Here is a 19,740-nt window from a genome sequence, read left to right as displayed (position 1 = left end):
TTTAGATTAAATCATTTAACATTTCTAAAATATATATTTTTTTGTAAATTCTTAAAACCACATTAACCCTTTTGTTACCGTATTGAAAAAACATTCGAGCAAGGTTGTTGCCAGTGCCGCTGGACTGGCTCCTGTGCAGGTGGCACATAAAAAGCACCATTTGAGCGTGGCCATTGCCAGTACTGCCTGACTGACCCTTGTGCCGGTGGCATGTAAAAGCACCCACTACACTCTCGGAGTGGTTGGCATTAGGAAGGGCATCCAGCTGTAGAAACTCTACCAAATCAGATTGGGGTCTGGTGCAGCCATCTGGTTCGTCAGACCTCAGTCAGATTGTCCAACCCATGCTAGCATGGAAAACGGACGTTAAATGATGATGATGATGATGATTATTTATTTTGAGATGCTCTGTGTTTCTTTTAATTAATTTTAAATATAAAAGAATTTAGTAAAATTACTTTGTTATCATTAAGTTAATGTTAGGAACATAAATTGTGACTAAGGTTTGGTGGAAGACTTTAAATCAAAACTTATGAAAACAAGACATGTACTTCAGAGCCAGGAGTGGTTTCAGCCAGGTTGGTATCAAATGAGTGGTTTCAAAAGGGTTAAAAGAAAAAAAGACCTGGTCCTTTATCATCATGAATTGAATACTTGAAGATATATTTTATTTCATCTATCCAACTTTCCCTCTTCAATTTGAAAGATGTATTTGATTACTAATCCTTTAAAAAAAGCATGAAATCTCAAATTTCTAACATCACTTTGCCTATAAATATAGAGCTCTGTATATGTGTGTCTTGTACATAAAAAAATTGATTTTCTCTTTCTCTCTCATTTTGTGCCTTTCCCTTGGATAACATCAGTGGGAGGCCGGTATGCATGTGCAACTGATGATCTTCAATAAACAACCTTGCCTGGACTTGTGCCTCGGAGGGGAACTTTATAAGTATAATCTCATGGTCCTTTATGACTGAAGGGGGTCTTTACTTTTTACTTTTTTATATATTTCCAGAGATGTGCTTTTAATAGTTATACAGTTTTTGTGTTTATAGCTACAGACACCAGGTGCTCTCACATACACATGCATGGATGGCTATTTTCATAGTGGAGTGTTCCATACACAAACTAAACAAAAATAAACTTAGAAACACCCCACCAGGGTGCACTTGACTTTTTTTTTACTCTTTCACGTGCTTATTATATTTGATCTTTCTCTCTCTTTCTCTTAGTATGCTTGTATTTCTTTGTGTGTGTGTTTGTGTGTAAGCATCTTCATTTTAATATTGTTTTTATTTGATAGTGAGATATCGGCATGCTGGTATGATATCTATCAGTAATTATCTTGCTCATCTGTCATCTCTTCTGTCAAGTGCAATATCTTGAGATCTGATCTCACTATAGCTTTTCTTGTCTTGCTCAGTCTTCCTCTCCTATAGGAACCCTGACAATGTCCAGTAACATTTATGATGTAGTAGGACTGCATTTTTTACATGTCTGCTGTGTTCATCTGACTCCGCTTGATGAACACAGCATTTAAATTGGTCGTATCCAAATGTTCTCTGTTTTATACTCAAACCAGCCAGCTCTAGCCTCTTGCACCTACCCTACAATGCCATTCTAAAAATATACAATCACATCATCAAAATTTTGGAGTGATCAGATGATGTATGATTAATTCAAAACTATGTGAATAAATAAGCATTATATTTGATAAAATAATTTGAATGCTAAAGGATTAACACAGCCACCAGTTTGATGTAGGGGTTGGCTTATGCATTTGAACAAAGCTTCTGGAAGTAAAGAACATCATAAAACTATAGCATTATTTGGATGAGTGCTTTACTGTGGGACTTTATTTGTGAACTTGAGCCAATACTTACTAGATACATTATATACATGGCCACTTTAGTTCTAATATAGATATCTAATGTCACTATAAACACAATCACTTCTGAATACTTTGGCTAATGTCTTTGATATCTAATTGCACTTCACATCTGCTCAGCCTCTCATACACTTTAGACCAAATGGATAATTTTTGCCTAATTTGTCTCTAGATTCACATACCCATGTCTTATTAGCATATGACATTACAATTTTTATACATGGTTCATATAGTTCACCTTCTGCACAATGAAAGAAGCCCTGCTATTTTAACAATAGAAGCAACAAGTATCTAAGCCCTTCTATCTTTACTTTAGCTCTTGCTGGATTCACCTGTCAGTTTCACATATTCCACTGCAGTTTTTGTGTACCTGTTGCTTGCACTGATTATTTTAGTATCAAGTTTCTGCTTACTTACTGCCTACTGAGCAATAACACAAGGGATTTGTGCTCTCTCTCTTACTTCCTAGCACTTTGGTTGTAGCCATTGTAACTTCTATGCCTTTTGATTCTAGTCTGTTTCCTGATTTTAAGCTTTTTCTGCAACACTTCAGCAAATATTGATATCAGAACTAGGTTATCAACCCCTAAAAGCTCACAAGTACAATAGTCATAAGCTACAGTTTCAAAGACTACACTAGATGGAAGGGTGTTGTGATTGGAGCCTTAGTGGTCACCCTCACTGCTAACTCTTGGTAACAGACGGTTCACATATAGTTTGTGTGACTTCCACAAGTCATCCATTTACACTTAATTTCCTTAGATCACAGAGCGAGGAATCCTATCAAAAGACCTCGTTGGACTTATAAAATGTAAATTAGTGTAATTTATTCTTGGCTAAAAATTTCTCTTGTGGTTGGCTTAATATAGCATCATTAGCGTTACCAGTCATTGTATGATGATGGGAATATTGTAAGAGAGGCAGTGTCTCTTATTAGCTCGTAGCACACCCTGTCTGGTTTCTATGATTGAGGAGGTGATAACTACTCTGAAATGCTTGCCTCTCACAGACTGGGTAGATGGATCCTCAAGCTGATTTTATTGTGTGTACATCTATCCGTGTACAGCGAGAAATTTTCTCCATGACAAAACACAGCGAATGGCTTTCTTACAGGTTTGAATATGCCCTGAGCATATTTGAACTTGTATTTATATTTATAAATATCACTGCTTAGTGATGCCACCCCACTATAGCATTAATGACTCCATGAAAGAAGGGAAATCAACTGGTTAGCGAAGATACTTTCACTTATGTGCTAAAACTATTGGTTCATAGAAGTGTTTTTCTTTTTCTTCACATCATTTGCTGCTGCTAGAATGGCCTTTCCTCTAATGAACTTGTTAGCTATGTACTCCACTTTACCCTTCCGATCAAACTGATCTCTTGTGTTTTAAGATATAAATTCCCTTTACATCAATGAGTTTCTTTCAAGTGTCCAAATTTTTAAACAGGTTGCCTTTACTGAAGCTAAAAAAAAGCTCTCTTTTTGCTGGTATAGTGACTAGAAGTGAATGGGAACTAGAAAGCTTTAAAATGTAATTTCTTTAGCAAGAGGGAGACTTTAGCTGTGAACTAGGTTGCCTAGCAGCAAAAATAGAAGGGTGGGTGCTTTTGAACTTTAACACATAATGAAATGCCAAAATCACGAAGGTCATTATATTCATAGAACCTTAGGAAAAAATAGAGATTTTAAAGTTAAAAATTGCTACAGATTTTAACATATGAATAAACAACCATTTGATTAGAAAGCAATGGTGGAAAGTTTATTTTTTTCATACAATGATTTAGTTGTGGACTACTTTTGTAGTTATGAGAGCAAAGAGAGAGAGAAAGAGAGAGAAGAATGAGTGTCATCTACCATAGTGTAACCTTTAAACTTTAAGCTTGTAGGGGAGTCAGTTGTGTTGCAGGCTCTTCATATTTAGGTGGTCTGGTTATTGCATGTTTCAATGGTATTTGACATGACTGTGTTCTGTTCTTGCTGCTTGTCAGCTAAATTTCAGTGATCTGGTCTGTTTTCTTTTCACTTTATATTGGGACAGGCTGATTATCATCAATAAGTTTGATCATTCAAATAAAAAAAGGACGTTATCAAGTGAATTCATAAAACTTAATGATCCTTTTTTTTTTTCACTCATATCATCTAATTTCAAGGAAACCTTTTTTGAAAGCATTATTATACTGTTTGAAAGACCTAGTTGTTCATATGTATATATATATATATATATATATATATCATCATCATCATCATTGTTTACCATCCCCATGGGTTGGACGATTTGACTGAGGTCTGATGAACCAGATGGCTGCACCAGACTCCAATCTGATCTGGCAGAGTTTCAGCTGGATGCCCTTCCTAATGCCAACCACTCTGAGAGTGTAGTGGGTGCTTTTATGTGCCGCCAGCATGAGGGCCAGTCGGGCGGTACTGGCAACGGCCACGCTCAAATGGTGCTTTTTATGTGCCACCTGCACAGGAGCCAGTCCAGCGGCACTGGCAACGACCTTGCTTGAATAAACAGACTTAGCGGTTATAGTAATCGACTAAGGGATAAAATATCTGTATATACTATCGGTATCCGTTACCTGTATTATCCTCGAGCAATGGTGTGCAGGCACACTATACACGCAGAGTGCAGATAACAACAGGATAAACAAAAGTTTATTAGGAACCAATGCAAATAATTAGAAAATGGAGAAAACCACAGATTAACCAACACATCGATTGGTTCACATTTATAGCTTATTTTTAAATACAAAGCATGACATAAAGCATGTTTATGTCATTCTTTGTATTAAAAAATAAGCTATCATTGTGGTCCAATCGATGTGTATGTGTGTATGTATATATATATATGTATATATATATATATATATATATATGTATGTAAAAAAAAAAACGAGTCTCAGGTTCAAATTGAAGCAGAGATATTCTACAGGATTAACTAAAAAGATTGACTCATCTGTGCAATATCTGAATACATGTGTGTGTGTATACACATATGCATGCATGTATGTATACACAACACACATACATACACATATATATGTGCACAGGTATGTATAAATACATGCGCAGACCTATGTATATGTCTGCATATGTAAATATATATGTGTGTGTGTGTGTATGTATATATATATATTGTATTTGTGTAGGCACCCATGCCAGTCACACATAAGGCATCCAGTCACATGTAAGACTCTGTGAAGTGGTTGGCATTAAGAAGGGCATCAAGCCATAGAAACCAAACCAAAACAGACTGGAACCTGGTACAACTCTCTGGCTTACCAGCTCCAGTCAAACCATCTTATCCATGCCAGCATGGAAAACAGATGCTAAATGATGATGATAGTGATGTGTGTGTGTGTACTTATGAATAATTGGAAGCATGAACCTCACTTATGATTCTAGTAGTACCAGCTTCCAATATGATAAATATAAATATGTATGAATGTGGTCAAGCAATTTACTTCAAAATCACATGGTTTTACATTTGTACCTGTTGTATGTTACATCATCTTTGATCTTAGGTTTGCCAATACATTTTGAGTAGAGTATGGTAAATGAAAATTACAGAAAGCATTATTGCTTATAATTAGGAATGGGATTAACCTGGGTGAGATGTAGTTTTGCTTTATGCCAGGAATTGTTACCTCCAGTGCTATATTCCTAGCAAGACAACTGCAAGAGAAGTACTTAGCTAGGAATAAGTCCCTGTACCTAGCATTCATTAACCTGCACAAGGCCTTTGTCAAGCAAGGTGCCTCACTCTGTTATCTGGTGTTTTTAGGGTAGACAAATGACTAGTTAAGGCTGTTCAAGTTCCAGCAAGGTTAGAGTTAGCAATGAATTCAGCAATTAATTTAACATGCAGGAGAGAGTTCATCATAGTTCAGTCCTTAGCCTTCGGTTTATTATAATTCTCCAACCCATTACAGGGGAGTTTAAGATCAAATCTCTGTGGGGACTCCTGTATGTTGATGACCTAGTTCTTATAGCAGAATCTGTAGAAGATTTGGGGAAGAAATTCCTGATGTTGAAACAAATTAGGATTGAAAGGTCTTAAAGTAAACTTAGCAATGACTAAAATTATAGTAAATCTGAAAGTAGTTACAACCCTGCTATCATCAGGAAAGTAGTTGTTCTTGTTATGCAGAAAGGAAGTAGGTAGACATTTATTGTATTGTGTCCAATGTAGACAATGGAGGCTCAAGGGGGATGTGGTGGGATCACAGTTAGGATAATAGAAATGGTAGAGTTTATATGCAGCAGATGCGTAAGTGCAGTAAAGACTGAGCATATCGGTAATACATTCTGTCAAAGGGCTGAAGGATTCCTAGAAGTACCTCATAGCTTCTGTTTGCTAGGCAATTTAATTAGCAGTTAGGATGAGTATAATTTTCGTAATTACAGGAAAAAATTCTGGACATATTTCAGTCTTATTCTGATCTCATTAGTGATGAATGGCTTTTACCATTCCTGCTAAAGTAATAATTGCAAAATCACAAAGTAAATTTGAAAGATTGTACATTTGTTGGTGTAGGAGAATAGAACTGCTTAGTGCATTAACTCAGATACACACATATTGCTTGAAAAATAGTGGGACTTATTAGTTGATAGATTAGTTAGAAGTCCTGCTATAATATAACTCATTCATGAAAAATAGGAATGTTTGAGTTATTTGTATGCATTCTTTCAATTCTATTCGCAAAAAGAAAATAATTTTATTTCATATTTTGTGCCATTTAATCAGTTGTTAATGATGACTTGCTGAAACATTTTTCTGAGTTATTTTTGTAATTTTTTATTTTATATTTTTATATTAGGATTCAAATATTTTTCAAGATTTTGAAATATAGAAATATGCAAAATCTTTCAAGTATTTTTACTATTAATGACGTCTAGATTTTTCAGAAAATATACTTTAAGGCTTGGCTGTGTGGTTAAGAAGTTTGATTCCCAACCACTTGTTTTTGGGTTCAATCATATTGTGTGGCACTTTGAGCAAGTATATTCTACTATACACTTAGCTGACTAAATTCTTTGTGAGTGGATTGGATTGATATGCATATATATGTACTCACACACACATATGTGGAGACTCATGGTTTAGTGAACTCACGAGTGCAAGATTGTGGTTTCAGTTCCGATATACACACATATATATGTATATATATATATATATATATATATATATAGTTGAAATTTATAGAAAAACAAAAGACGAAGACAAGTGTGTAAACAACAAACAAGTGTATTAGTTTAATGCTCGGGAAGGTGAGATAATCTTTTACGTTTAGAGCCTACATTCTTCAACACAAAGGAACACGAGGAAATAAACAGTGAGAGAATAAAAAATCTTTTGGAGCTAGTGGTCAATCATGGTGGCTGGCTGGACAGAGGTAGTTAGACAGGAGAGCTAGGAAGAAGGGGAGATAATAAAGTATTGCTGATCCCAAAATAAAGGTGCCCATGCATGTGTATGTGAGTATGTAGGTGTGTGCATGTGGATAGGGTAGGATGCGATTTCTCTGTCAGTAACCTTGACTTTGCCGTCAACATTACCATCCTAGGGGAGTCCTATGGTGACATTCAATATACTCTTGTTGGGCTAAACCTCACTGCCACAAGAGTTGGAATGAAGATCAATGCCTTGGAAATGAAGGTCCTCTCAGCCAACATATCTTCTTCCTCCAGGTCACTACTCATCTTGATGGAGAGGCTGTGGGAGAGGCTAAGGAATTCAAATATCTCTGATCCATCTTACTGCCTCTGGTAAATCATGTGAAGTTGGTCTTCTGCCACTTCCACAAGTGCTTGTGGCCACATTGGGAAATCCGCCTTGCGATGAAATACCGTATTTATCAGGCACTTGTCTGAATGGTTCTTCTTTATGCATGATGCTGATCTCCAAAAGCTGGAGGTCTTTGATCGCTTCTGTATTCATTGTCTTCTCCAACTGCATTTTGAACTGTCAACTTTATACTTGCTGTGGTCTCTCACTTCTTGAAGGAACTCTTCTGACAAGGAGACTACGGTGGTTTGGTCTGTGTTGTGGTGCCCCATAATAAACTCATCTGGAAGGTGACCAGATCTTCCTCTGGGTTGGCATAAGCAGAGAGTGGTCAGCTGAGGACATGGCTCATGACAGTCAAAGCAGATATGGAGTTTGTTTGCAGCCCTTGAATCTTTGGCATTTATCACTGGAATTGGAAATTGTTTCAGCATACTGCAGAATTGGCTGCCAATAGATGTGCATGAACCACTTTGATCCATGGCGCAATGAACTCAGTAGGAGTCAGCTTAACCCTTCCTAGGTGAATGCTGTTACAAGACAAGACAAGAGAACATCACTGAAACAAGTGGAGAACTATAAGTATTTGGGGCTGTAGTCATAAGCGAAGGAAGTCAGGAGGCTGAAATGGATGCCAGAATTCTGGTGCTGGTACAATAATGTGCCAGGTCCAGCATTCAATCCTCAGCAGAGGAGACTTTCGTAAAAATGCCAAGCTCACTATTTTCTTTTCTGTTTCCGTGCTTGAATACAATCACAAATACAAATGGTTGAAATGGGGTTCCTCTGGAGGATCTCTGGATTAACATTACTTGATAGGGTGTACAGCTCAGAGATCTAAGAGTTTCTCTAGGTTGAGCTGCTACTTCTCTACATTGAGAGGTTACAGCCCCAGTACTAGAGATGGGATTAGAATGTTGCAGGAAAGAATTGCAAGACAGTCTTCAAGTCAAGTCAACTGGCAGGAGACCTAGGGGTAGATCAAAAACGAAATGGTTGAATAATATCCATAGCCTCAGTTAGTCATACTTGGATATCCAGCTGGAAACTGTAATAACGTTTGTTTCTGATATGACCTTATGGAGAGGTACCTGAGGACTCTACCCCCATCACCCTCCCAGGAACAGTGGGCAGAGAAAATGACTGGCTGGTTAGATGAATTCTAATTAAGCTTTCACATTTGTGCACTTTATCAGAAACTGGTACTTTTCTATAACATCTGCATAGACATTGTATTAGGATTGCCAAGTCTTTACACATGCCTTATTTATTTTGTTAATCTTTTTGCATATGGGGGTTGTGTTCTAATTGACTTACAGTATCTGGTGTTTATAGACCAGACTAAAATATTGGGTAACATTTCTTTGTTACTTAGTCTCAGCTTACTGAAACCATTTACTATTTCAATCTGCAAAGTCAAAGTCACCTTCATAATCATTCTATATTCTGCTTGTTTTTATTTTACATTTGCAGCACATTTAAGCTATTGCTGTAACTTATAGAAATTCCTCACAGAATTATAAATGGGTTTGATTATATCTGTTTCTGTGATCTTTTCTCACTTGCTATTTGATGATCATTTAACCAAGTTTAAATCGTTTCCAATATTCTATTTCTATTCTGTGCCCTGTGTATTTAGTGTAAAAGTAAGCACTGATTCAGCTAAGTTGTACACACATGCGCATAAATATTCTATTGTTTACATTTCATTGCACTAGGATAGTTCTCTCCCTTATCAAAACTAGGTATCGGTGGTGGAAAAAGCTATAATAGTAAACTGAGTTTTATTTAATGACAATGTGTTCCTTGTTTTTTCTAGCTATTGCCATCTGTTTCTAGTTGCAAGTAAAAGAAAGGAGTCATATACATACATATATATATATATATATATATATATATATATATAGAGAGAGAGAGAGAGATTGCTTATCTTAGCAGCAAAATGTTTCTAACAGGTATCATGTGCCTCAGCTAACTGAAACAATTTTACTCTTTGAAGTCACCTTGATAAGTTGTTCTGCTTTTTCTCTTGCCAGCATACTCAAACTAGAGTACAGCAGTAACATTTGATTTTTTTAATTTTAAACATGTTTTGTTTAAACATACGTACTATATTTAGAATTGAAAATGTTAATCTTACTTTATCTGATGCAACATTTAAATTTTTTTTTCTGTGATTTCAACTTCTAGTAGTAAAACCTAAATTTGAAGTTAAAGAGAATGTGCTAACCAAAAAGTTGTAGCATGTGGAATCTACTTTTGAGATTTCATTTTATATTCGTTACGAATTAGAGTTTTAACACAGACTGATGTCGTTAAATATAGTTTGTCATTATTTCTTAAGTATAAAGGAGATGCTTAGCACAAAGAATCTGGAACCAATCTTGATATTTTATTTGAATTAGGGTGTTCTGTATTTCTGACTTTGTTTTATTGAGGCCAGTGTTGCAATAAAGTAGGCACTGATTACAAATATAGCTGCATTTTCCAGAAAAAATAAAATCCTAAGCAATAATTTTACAAACTGGAGAGAGAGATTGTTATTTGTTCCTTCTCAAGCCATGCCTGGCTCATAGGGCCAGTTTCTCTGGTTTCCTTGGCGTATAGGTTCCCCACCAGGTTGGGATGCTGGTCCATTGCAGGTGAGCTACAAAATGCAGGAGGAAAGAGTGAGAGAAAGTTGTGGCGAAAGAGTCAGCAGAAGTTCGCCATTACCTTCTGCTGGAGCCGCATGGAGCTTAGGTATTTCGCTCATAAACACACACATCGCCCAGTCTGAGATTTGAACCTGCGATCCCTCGACCGTGAGTCTGCTGCTCTAACCACTAGGCCATGTGCCTCCACATGGAGAGAGATTAGTTTATGTTAATGCAAATAGTTAATAGGTGTCCACTAAATTTTAAAAACAACAGCCTGGGTAAACTTGTGTCTAGATTTAAAAAAAAACACTTTCTGAACCTTATGAAAAAGATGACAGAGGACCAAGATATGTGGCACATTGCTGTACTTGAGAAGACCCACTCACCACAACAGAATTGAGATCCTAAAACCAAGGTGCTATGTAAAAAGCACTGGTGCTGGTGCCACATAAAAAGCACTGGTGATGGTGCTGCATAAAAAGCATCCAGTATACTTTGTAAAGTGGTTGGCATTAGGAAGAGCACCCAGCCATAGAAACTGAGCTAAAACCGATTATGGAACCTGGTGTGACCCCTGACCTTCCCAGTTCCTGTCAAGTCATCTAACCCATGCCAGCATGGAAAACAGATGTTAAATGATGATGATGTTAATTGCTTACATCTTGTTAGAAATATATTGAAAATTTCATTAAATATCTTACCATATCCAAGTCAAATTTTTCAAACCAAAATTTACACCCCAAAATGGTAGATCAACTCATACATTAAGGTGACTTTAGAGGGCAAAGATTCCATGTGAAATGCTGCAAGATTTGGAAAGATAGTGACAATGTTTGAATGTTTACATTATATACTATGTCAACTTGTTTGCTGGAAATTACAGTATGTCATTTCAAATGGAAACAACAGTTAAATACATTCAAGCTGCACATTATTGATTTAGTTTTTATCATCCTGGTGTTGATAAAATAATTACCAGTCAAATCTTGGGTCATTATAATCAACTACTTCTCCTCCAAATTTCTGGTCTTTTGGTGGGATTGTTAATGCTTTGTAAAATATGTTTTGCAATATTTGATCCATGTCTATACACTCTGAGTTCAAAGCCCACTGAAATTAGCTTAGGGTTTTTCTTTTGGATCAAAAATTAATTAATGCTGTCGTTTACTAGGTTCAATTTGATTGACTAATTCCTTCCCACAAATTTCAGGCATTGTGCCTATATTAGAAACCATTTTTGTTGTTATTGCTATTGTTAAGGTGACAAGCTGGCAGAATTGTTACCACACTGGACTAAATGCTTAACAGTATTTTGTCTGTCTTTATGTTTTGAGTTCAAATTCTGCTGGTCAACTTCGCCTTTCATCCTTTTGGGGGTCAATAAAATAAGTACCAGTTTTGCACTGGGGTTGATGTAATCAACTTAGCTCGTCCCCCAAAACTGCTGGCCTTGTGCCAAAATTTGAAACCATTATTATTACTATTGTTAAGGCTGCAAACTGGCAGAATCATTAGTACTCTTGGCAAAATGCTAAGTAGCATTTTGTCTGTTTTTATGTTCAGAGTTCAAATTCTACCAAGGTTGACACTGCCTTTCGTCTTTTGGGGGTTGATAAAATAAGTACCAGGTGAACACTGGGGTCGATGTCATTGACTTATCCCCTCCCCCGCAACTGCTGGTCATGTGCCAAAATTTGAAATCATCATTATTATTATTAACATGAAAGCGGCAAGCTGGCAGAATCATTAACATGCAGAATCGTCCGTCTCTACATTCTAAGTTCAAATTCTGCTGAAGTCAACTTTTCCTTTCATCCTTTTGGGGTCAATAAATTAAGTACTAGTGAAACACTGGGGTCAGTCTAATTGACTAGTCCCTTCTCCCCACAAATTTCAGGCCTTGTGCCTATAGTAGAAACGATTATTATTATTTTAGAATTGTTAGCACACTGGGCAAAAGGCTTAGTGGCATTTCTGTCATTATGTTCTGAGTTCATATTCCACAAGTCGACTTTGCTTTTCATCCTTTTGGGGTCCATAAGATATGTACCAGTCAAGTTAATGCAATTGACTTACCCCTTCTCTCAAAAACTGTTGCTCTTGTGCCAAAATTTGAAGCCATCAAAATTACTACTGTTGTTGTTTTTAAAGCAGTGTTTTGGCACATTCAGTTTTATTTGCTTTCCTTTACATTCCAAGATCTAGTTCTGCTGAGGTTGATTTTACCTTTCATCTTTTTTGGGTTTGATGAAAATAAGTATTAGTCAAGTACTGGAGATCATGTAATCAACTGTTTCCTTACTCAAAATTTATAGCTTTGTACCCATGTTAAAAATCATTATTATCAAGGCAGTAGATAGCAGAATTAGTAGAACCAGAAAAAAAAATACCTTTCAGTATTTAGTTACACAGTAGCAATAAACTAAATAGTACAGTCAAGTAATGGGTTGATATAATTGACTATATCTTCTGTTGGATTTTCTGGCTCTGGGACTATCTTTCATCATTTACTTGTTCCAGCCATTAGACTGTGCCCATGTGGAGACACTGCCTTGAAGAATTTTTAGTGGAATTAATTGACCCTGGTACTTATTTTTTGTTAAGCCTGGCACTTATTCTATTTGTCACATTTGCTGAACTGCTAAATTATAGGGACGAAAACCTACCAATGCTGGTATCAAATGATACAAGGACATGCATGCACACACACATGCACAATGTGCTTCTTTCAGTTTCAGCCTACCAAATCCACACACAAGGGTTTTGTTTGCTCTAAGCTATAGTAGAAGACATTTGCCTAAGGTTCCACGCTGTGGGACTGAACCCGGTACCATGTGGTTGGAAAGCCAGCTTCTTACCACACAACCATGCCAGTTCCTATAGAGTATGTACTGTTTTGGGTCCTAGGGCTCATAAAGCCAGTTCCCTGGTTTCCATGGCATATAAATAACTGAGATCACAACATTCCGCTTGAAAAGGATGTCATTCCATTGCAGGTTTACTCATTTACAGCTGAGTGAACTGGGGCAACATGAAATGTAGTGTTTTGTTCAATAACATTATCTGGTCTAAGAATCAAACCCACAAGTGCAACACCCCAACCCCTAGGCCATGTGGCTTCACAGAAAGGTAATAAAAGCCACTTAATGCAAAGTTAGAAAATAAAATTTATTCAGTTTTACGAGTAGAAATTTTACCATTTTGAATTGTAAAATTTCTACTTTATGTTCATTCACTTTATTGAATTCGTGCAGTTACTTTTGTTATGTAGAGAAAATGTAACTCACCCATTTCATACCATCTCTAAGCAGCAACTCTCAAAAAGAAAAAAAAAAAATCAAGAATCTAAACAAAGAGACAATAAGTCTGATTCTGAGAGAATATGCACACTGGCAAATTGCCTGATGGGGAAATGATAATAAACGTTGAAGACATTACATTCTCTATCAGTTGTGTGAAATGTAGCAAGTTTTATATAGGCAGCCCCATTCATCCGTTAAATTTACAAGGAGAAATACCACCCTCCTGGTGGTTTTTATCCTAGTTTATGCAATATGTGAAAATATATATATGTGGTTGCAAGTGTGACTGTGTGGTAAGAATTTTGCTTCCCAACCACATGGTTCTGGGTTCAGTCCTACTACATGACTCTCCAGGCTAACCAGAACCTTGTGAATAGATTTGGTTGACAGAAACTGAAAAAGAAGACTGTTGTATATGTATACATATGTGTGTGTGTATGTGCATGTATTGTTGTGTGTGGGTGTTATTGTCTTCTTGTTTTTGTCATCACGTAATAGTTGCAAATGAGTGTCACTGTTATGCAAGTAGTATCCTTCATTTCCAATCGTCTATGAAAATTTATCTAGTCATGAGGAAATATTACCTTATTTGGAAACAGCTGAGTGTTGGCAACAGGAAAGGCATCTAGTCATTAAAATCTGCCTCAACAAATTCTGTCCGACCCATGCTAGCATGGGAACATGGACATTAAAACAATGACAATGATAATATATATATATATATATATATATACACACACACAGTTTCTTGGTTTTAATACTTTTCTATTTCTTTCTCCGTGCTTGAAATATGAACTGGTTAAATCAGCAGATATGGATTTTCCCATTTGAGACCAAAGAAATCAGTCAGTGGTGTCACTTTCTCATCTAGACTACTTAAGCAAATAAAAAGCTATCTACCTTGATTAGAGATGCGAAAAAGTAGGTGAACATACAGAAATCTAATTTGATAATTTGATCTCTAAACTCTGCTGAATATTCATATACAGGGTGTGGACAGAATTCATTTGCATGATGACTGTCTCAGGGAAAAATAAAACAGTGTTTTTATTTTTTGAGACATATTCGTCAAATTTGGGTCAGTTTGTCTCCATGTTAATCTCACCAAATGAACCTGCTTTTGGCCTTGATGACAGCCTCCAGGTGATCTCAGAACTGGCCACAGGCCTTTGTCACTATCTCTTGTTGTAGGCCTCTGAAGGTTCTGTTAATTCTGGCCCTCAGCTCATCCTTCATGTTGCAGTTGGATATGTTGGTCTCTCATTCTCTTGATCACCATGTAAAAAGGTTGAGAGGATTGCAGTCAGGTGAGCTGAGAGGCGAAATGCAAGATGCTGTGTGATTGAAAAAATTCTCCCACAGCCAGGTCTGAGTCTTTGGCTGGTGTGGTAGGGCACAAAATCTTACTGCGACATGTACGGCCTCCCTGCAGCTACCTGGTTGATTCAGGGCTTCACCACCTTGCTCAGAACACGGATGTAGCCATTGGTGTTCAGCCTGACGCTCTTAGGGAAGAAGTGCAGTGGTAAGATGTCACCTTCACTGCTGATGACACTGAAGACTATGATAGTCGGTGGAGATGTTGTCTGCATGACTCTGGGCATGTCCTTGGCTGAGACAGTGAGTCACCTCTTGTTCTGGGAGTTGATCTTTTGGTTGGAGAAGAACCATAACATGTCTGGATCTAGCAGGTGTTTCAAGTTGTTTTATCAGCTTCTTGGTGTGCTTGAGTCACCTTTCTTGCATTGCCTTGGACAGAGATTGTCCCTTCCTTATCTTGTATGAGATGTAGTAAATGTCTACATGCACCACCAGCCTGATGAGAATTTCATCCATACCTTTTCCCCATGCAATGGTACACATCAACACATCAAAAATTTTCCATAATCAGTTATTCTGCCAAAAAATAAAGCAAAAATGGTTGTTGTTTTTAAGAAGAAAACGACTGATAATGAAAGTAAAAAAATATGTGTAAAATTAGCAGTTAAAAATTGTAAACAAATACTGTCCTCACCCTATAACTTCTTAACTACACAGTCATGTATGTGCCTACTATGTGTGTGTGTAGTATAATTAAAAATAGAAAGTTCTTCGTACAATATTATATATTTTAAAAAATTAATAGAAATAATTTTTCCTCTTGAATAATTAGATGTTTATAAACATGTAATTATTAAGGTGGAGAAATTACCAGAAAAGCCATTCATATTAATTTTTTCAAATATATATATATATATATGCAGGGGTTGGACAAAATATGGAAACACCTTAAAATTTCAAACAAATTTATTTTGATATGGGGTAGGACCGCCTTTGCCAGTAATTATAGCTTGAATTGTTCGAGATATAGACTTCTACAAAGTTTGAATTGTTTCCAAAGGAATTTTTGTCCATTCTTCAGCTAAAACAGTCTCCAGTTCTTGTAGTGATGATGGTGGAGGATATCAACTCCTTACTTTTTTTGAAAATGCACCATAAATGTTCAATAATATTAAGATCTGGGGATTGTGGTGGCCAGATAAGATGTTTGACTTCACTAGAATGTTCCTTGTACCATTCAGTAACAACTTTAGCTGTGCGAATTGGTGCATTATCATCCTGAAAGATTGCTTTTCCCTCTGGAAACAGTTCTGCAACCATAGGATGAATTTGATCAGATAAAATGCTTAAATAGTCTTGACTATTAATTCTGCAATGAAGGGAAACCATTGGGCTGGTGGATTTCCAAGATATAGCCCCACCAGATCATCACAGATACTCTGCCGGTTGTTGGAAATAAGGTAAAGGATGACTCGTTCGAGAAAATAACATTCTTCCACTGCTCTATGGACCAATTCTGTAGGTTTTTACTCCACTCTAAATGCTTCGCAACATTTGTTTTTGAAAGTAGTGGCTTTCTGATTGCAGCCCTCCCATGAAATCTGGCTTTGTGCAGCTCCTGGCGAACAGTTTTTGTGGAAACTGGGTTCTTGAGGTGGTCTTTAAGCTCTGCAGTAATTTTGTGATCCTTTCTAACAATTTGTGTAAGAGTCTGATGGTCCCTATCAGAAAGTTTTGGTTTTCTTCCTGAGTTGTTTTGACGAGGAGGTTTTTCCCTCTTTCTCAAAGGCTGTCATTACTTTCAAGAAAGTACTTCTTGACACACCAAACATTTCGGGTGTTTTTGTTATGCTAGTGCCTGCCATATGAGCACCAACAATTTGACCTCTTTGAAAGTCCAATAGATCTGTCGTTTTAATGAATTTTAATTACTGTTTTTTGATGATATCTGAAAAGAAACAGCAATTCTAGCAAAACATATTAAGCAACACTAATAATAAATCAAAAAACATAAAAATAAATAAGCTTTTGGTGGTTTTAGATATTTCAAAATTATGATGCTAGGTGTCTCCATTATTTTGTCCAATCCCAGTATATATATATATATATATAATATATATATATATATAATATATATATATATATTATATTACTTATATATATATATATATACTTATATATATATATATATATATTATATATAATATATATATATATATAATATATATATATATATATATTTATATACTTATATATATATATATATACTTATATATATATATATATATATATATATATATATATATATAATATATATATATATATATATATTATATATACTTATATATATATATATATATATATATATATACTTATATATATATATATCTATATATATATATATATATATATATATTATATATACTTATATATATATTATATATACTTATATATATATATATATACTTATATATATATTATATATACTTATATATATATATATATACTTATATATATATATATATCTATATATATATATATATATATATATAATGTATGTATGTATGTATGTATGTATGTATGTATATTATGTATGTATGTATGTATATTATGAATGTATGTATGTATATTATGAATGTTTGTTTGCGTATATGCAAATGTATTCATATATTTGATATGTAATTGAATAGACAATATATATTGGTCACTAGTTTTTATATATTTGTACCCCTTCCCACTAACATTAATTGAGATTGAAGAAAAGCAGTTGACAAAAAGACTCAATAAAATTATTCATCAGAAAGTGGTCAGTTCTTTTCTACTTTAGGCACAAGGCCTGAAATTTTTTTGGAGAGGGTGCCAGTCAATTAGATTGACCCAGTATGCAACTGGTACTTAATTTATCGACCTCAAAAGGATGAAAGGCAAAGTTGACCTCAGCAAAATTTGAACTCAGAGCGTAAAGACAGATAAAATACCACTAAGCATTTCATCTGGTGTGCTAATGTTTCTGCCAGCTCTCAGCCGTAGAAAGTGGTCTATTATCTCTATCATGTGACTCTCTGGCAACATTTAATCTCCTGTCTATCTCCCTTCCCTTTTATGTGATGCCCATCTCCCTCATGTCAAATATAAACTACTTCCCTGACTTTAAGATAGTAGGTTGTTATCTCTACGATGGTTTCATGAAAAGTTTTGTATACATTCTGCATATTCATATGTAATTATCTAAGTTAAACAATTAATAAGAAATGACTAGAAAAACAACAGCAGCTTGCATATTTTTTGTGTTTGAATCTGCTGGAATATATTAAGAATAAGAATGCAAATTATTATATCAGAGCTCACTCTACACAGTGCAAATAGTGATTTTTTTTATTAGAAGGTAGATAAAAGCTCATTTGCTGAATTTATAAACAAAGCCAGTGGCTTGTATAAGCTAAAAAAAGCTGGGTGATTCTGACTGAAGAAACACAATATGTTGAAATACAGGTGTTCCAGAATCACTTGTTGAGTGTGTTATGAATAGATTGCCATCATAAAAGGGAAAAGTTGTTCTCCTGTGATGTACACAACAGTGACTTGCATATTTGCATTTGAAAACGCTGGAACATATTAAGAATATGCAAACCATTGTTTGAGTAGAAAACATTTTTATTAAAATTTGTTTCAGGGAATATAGTCTCTATCAATAACAAAATGTTTAAAAATATTCTTTAATGTTTCAGAATAATGATAATATGTAAATCTGTTAAAAGTGATCTGTTTTAAGTCAAAGTTACTGTTTTCCATTCTGATAATACAGCTATTGCATATAATGACAATGTGAAACATTTTTGAAATGGCTGGTAATATTTCCTCACTGTCTTTAATCAAGACCACAGAATATGCAAAATTATTGTTAAGATGGTGAACTGTTAGAACTGTTAGCCCACCAGGTAAAATACTTTATGGCATTTTGTCCATCTTTGTGTTCTGAGTTCAAATTCCACCAAGGTTGACTTTGTCTTTCATCCTTTCAGGGTTGATAGAATAGGTGCCAGTTGAACATTGGAGTTGATGTAATCGATTTATCCCTTCTCTTGAAACTGCTGGCCTTGTGCCAAAACTTGAAATCAATATTTATTCACTGTCTTTAATCCTCAAGACCATAAAATAAGCAAAATTCTTGAAAAAAACTCAAGAATGGTGTAAAATCTCTGAAGATATATCATCAAACAGCTTTTAATGATCTCTCAATCTTCAAAAACATCTCCTCCTATACAAAACTATTTTGTTATCATCTAAATTTGTAAATTTTTGAAAACCACTGAACATCCAACTAAATGATGTTGAATTCCATTGATAAGAAAATGAAGTACATAAATAAAAAGGAACTATAATGGAACCATTGAGGACTGAAGATTAGTTTATTTTAAAAGGAGATAAAAATAGAAATAATATCAAACAAGAAAACATCTTAAAAATTTTTTTACTCCAGATAATTTCCCCTGTACTGTTGTTTGTTCTCGTATAAAATGCATTGGTTAAAAAAAAAAAAAAACCCAAACAAATAATAATAAATAAAATAATTTTTATGCATATTTTAGAAATAAAATAACTTTGCTTTAGAAAAAAGTGTAACAAACATATTGGATACATTGAAGAAATCAATGAAACTAGCAGTTTATGAGGAAATGAACATGATAAGATGAATGAGTTCCAATTTGTACCAAGTTTCATTGCAAAATATATTTTAATTGGGAATTATTTCTCATCGCATCTTATTGCACCTGTACTTCTATTAATACATTGTG

General features: G+C 35.1%; 1 protein-coding gene across 2 annotated transcripts in view; it reads left to right on the top strand.

Annotated features, from left to right (window-relative positions):
- The window catches only part of LOC115232390 (ADP-ribosylation factor-like protein 6-interacting protein 1), an 87,699-nt gene that overhangs the window by 19,468 nt on the left and 48,491 nt on the right, over nt 1-19,740 (top strand). The gene's annotated exons all lie outside the window — the stretch shown is intronic.

Source organism: Octopus sinensis, linkage group LG2 (genome assembly GCF_006345805.1).
Source record: "Octopus sinensis linkage group LG2, ASM634580v1, whole genome shotgun sequence".
NCBI classification, from domain to species: domain Eukaryota; kingdom Metazoa; phylum Mollusca; class Cephalopoda; order Octopoda; family Octopodidae; genus Octopus; species Octopus sinensis.
Note: the sequence above shows the minus strand (reverse complement) of the source record. Positions and strands in the feature narration are given on the sequence as shown.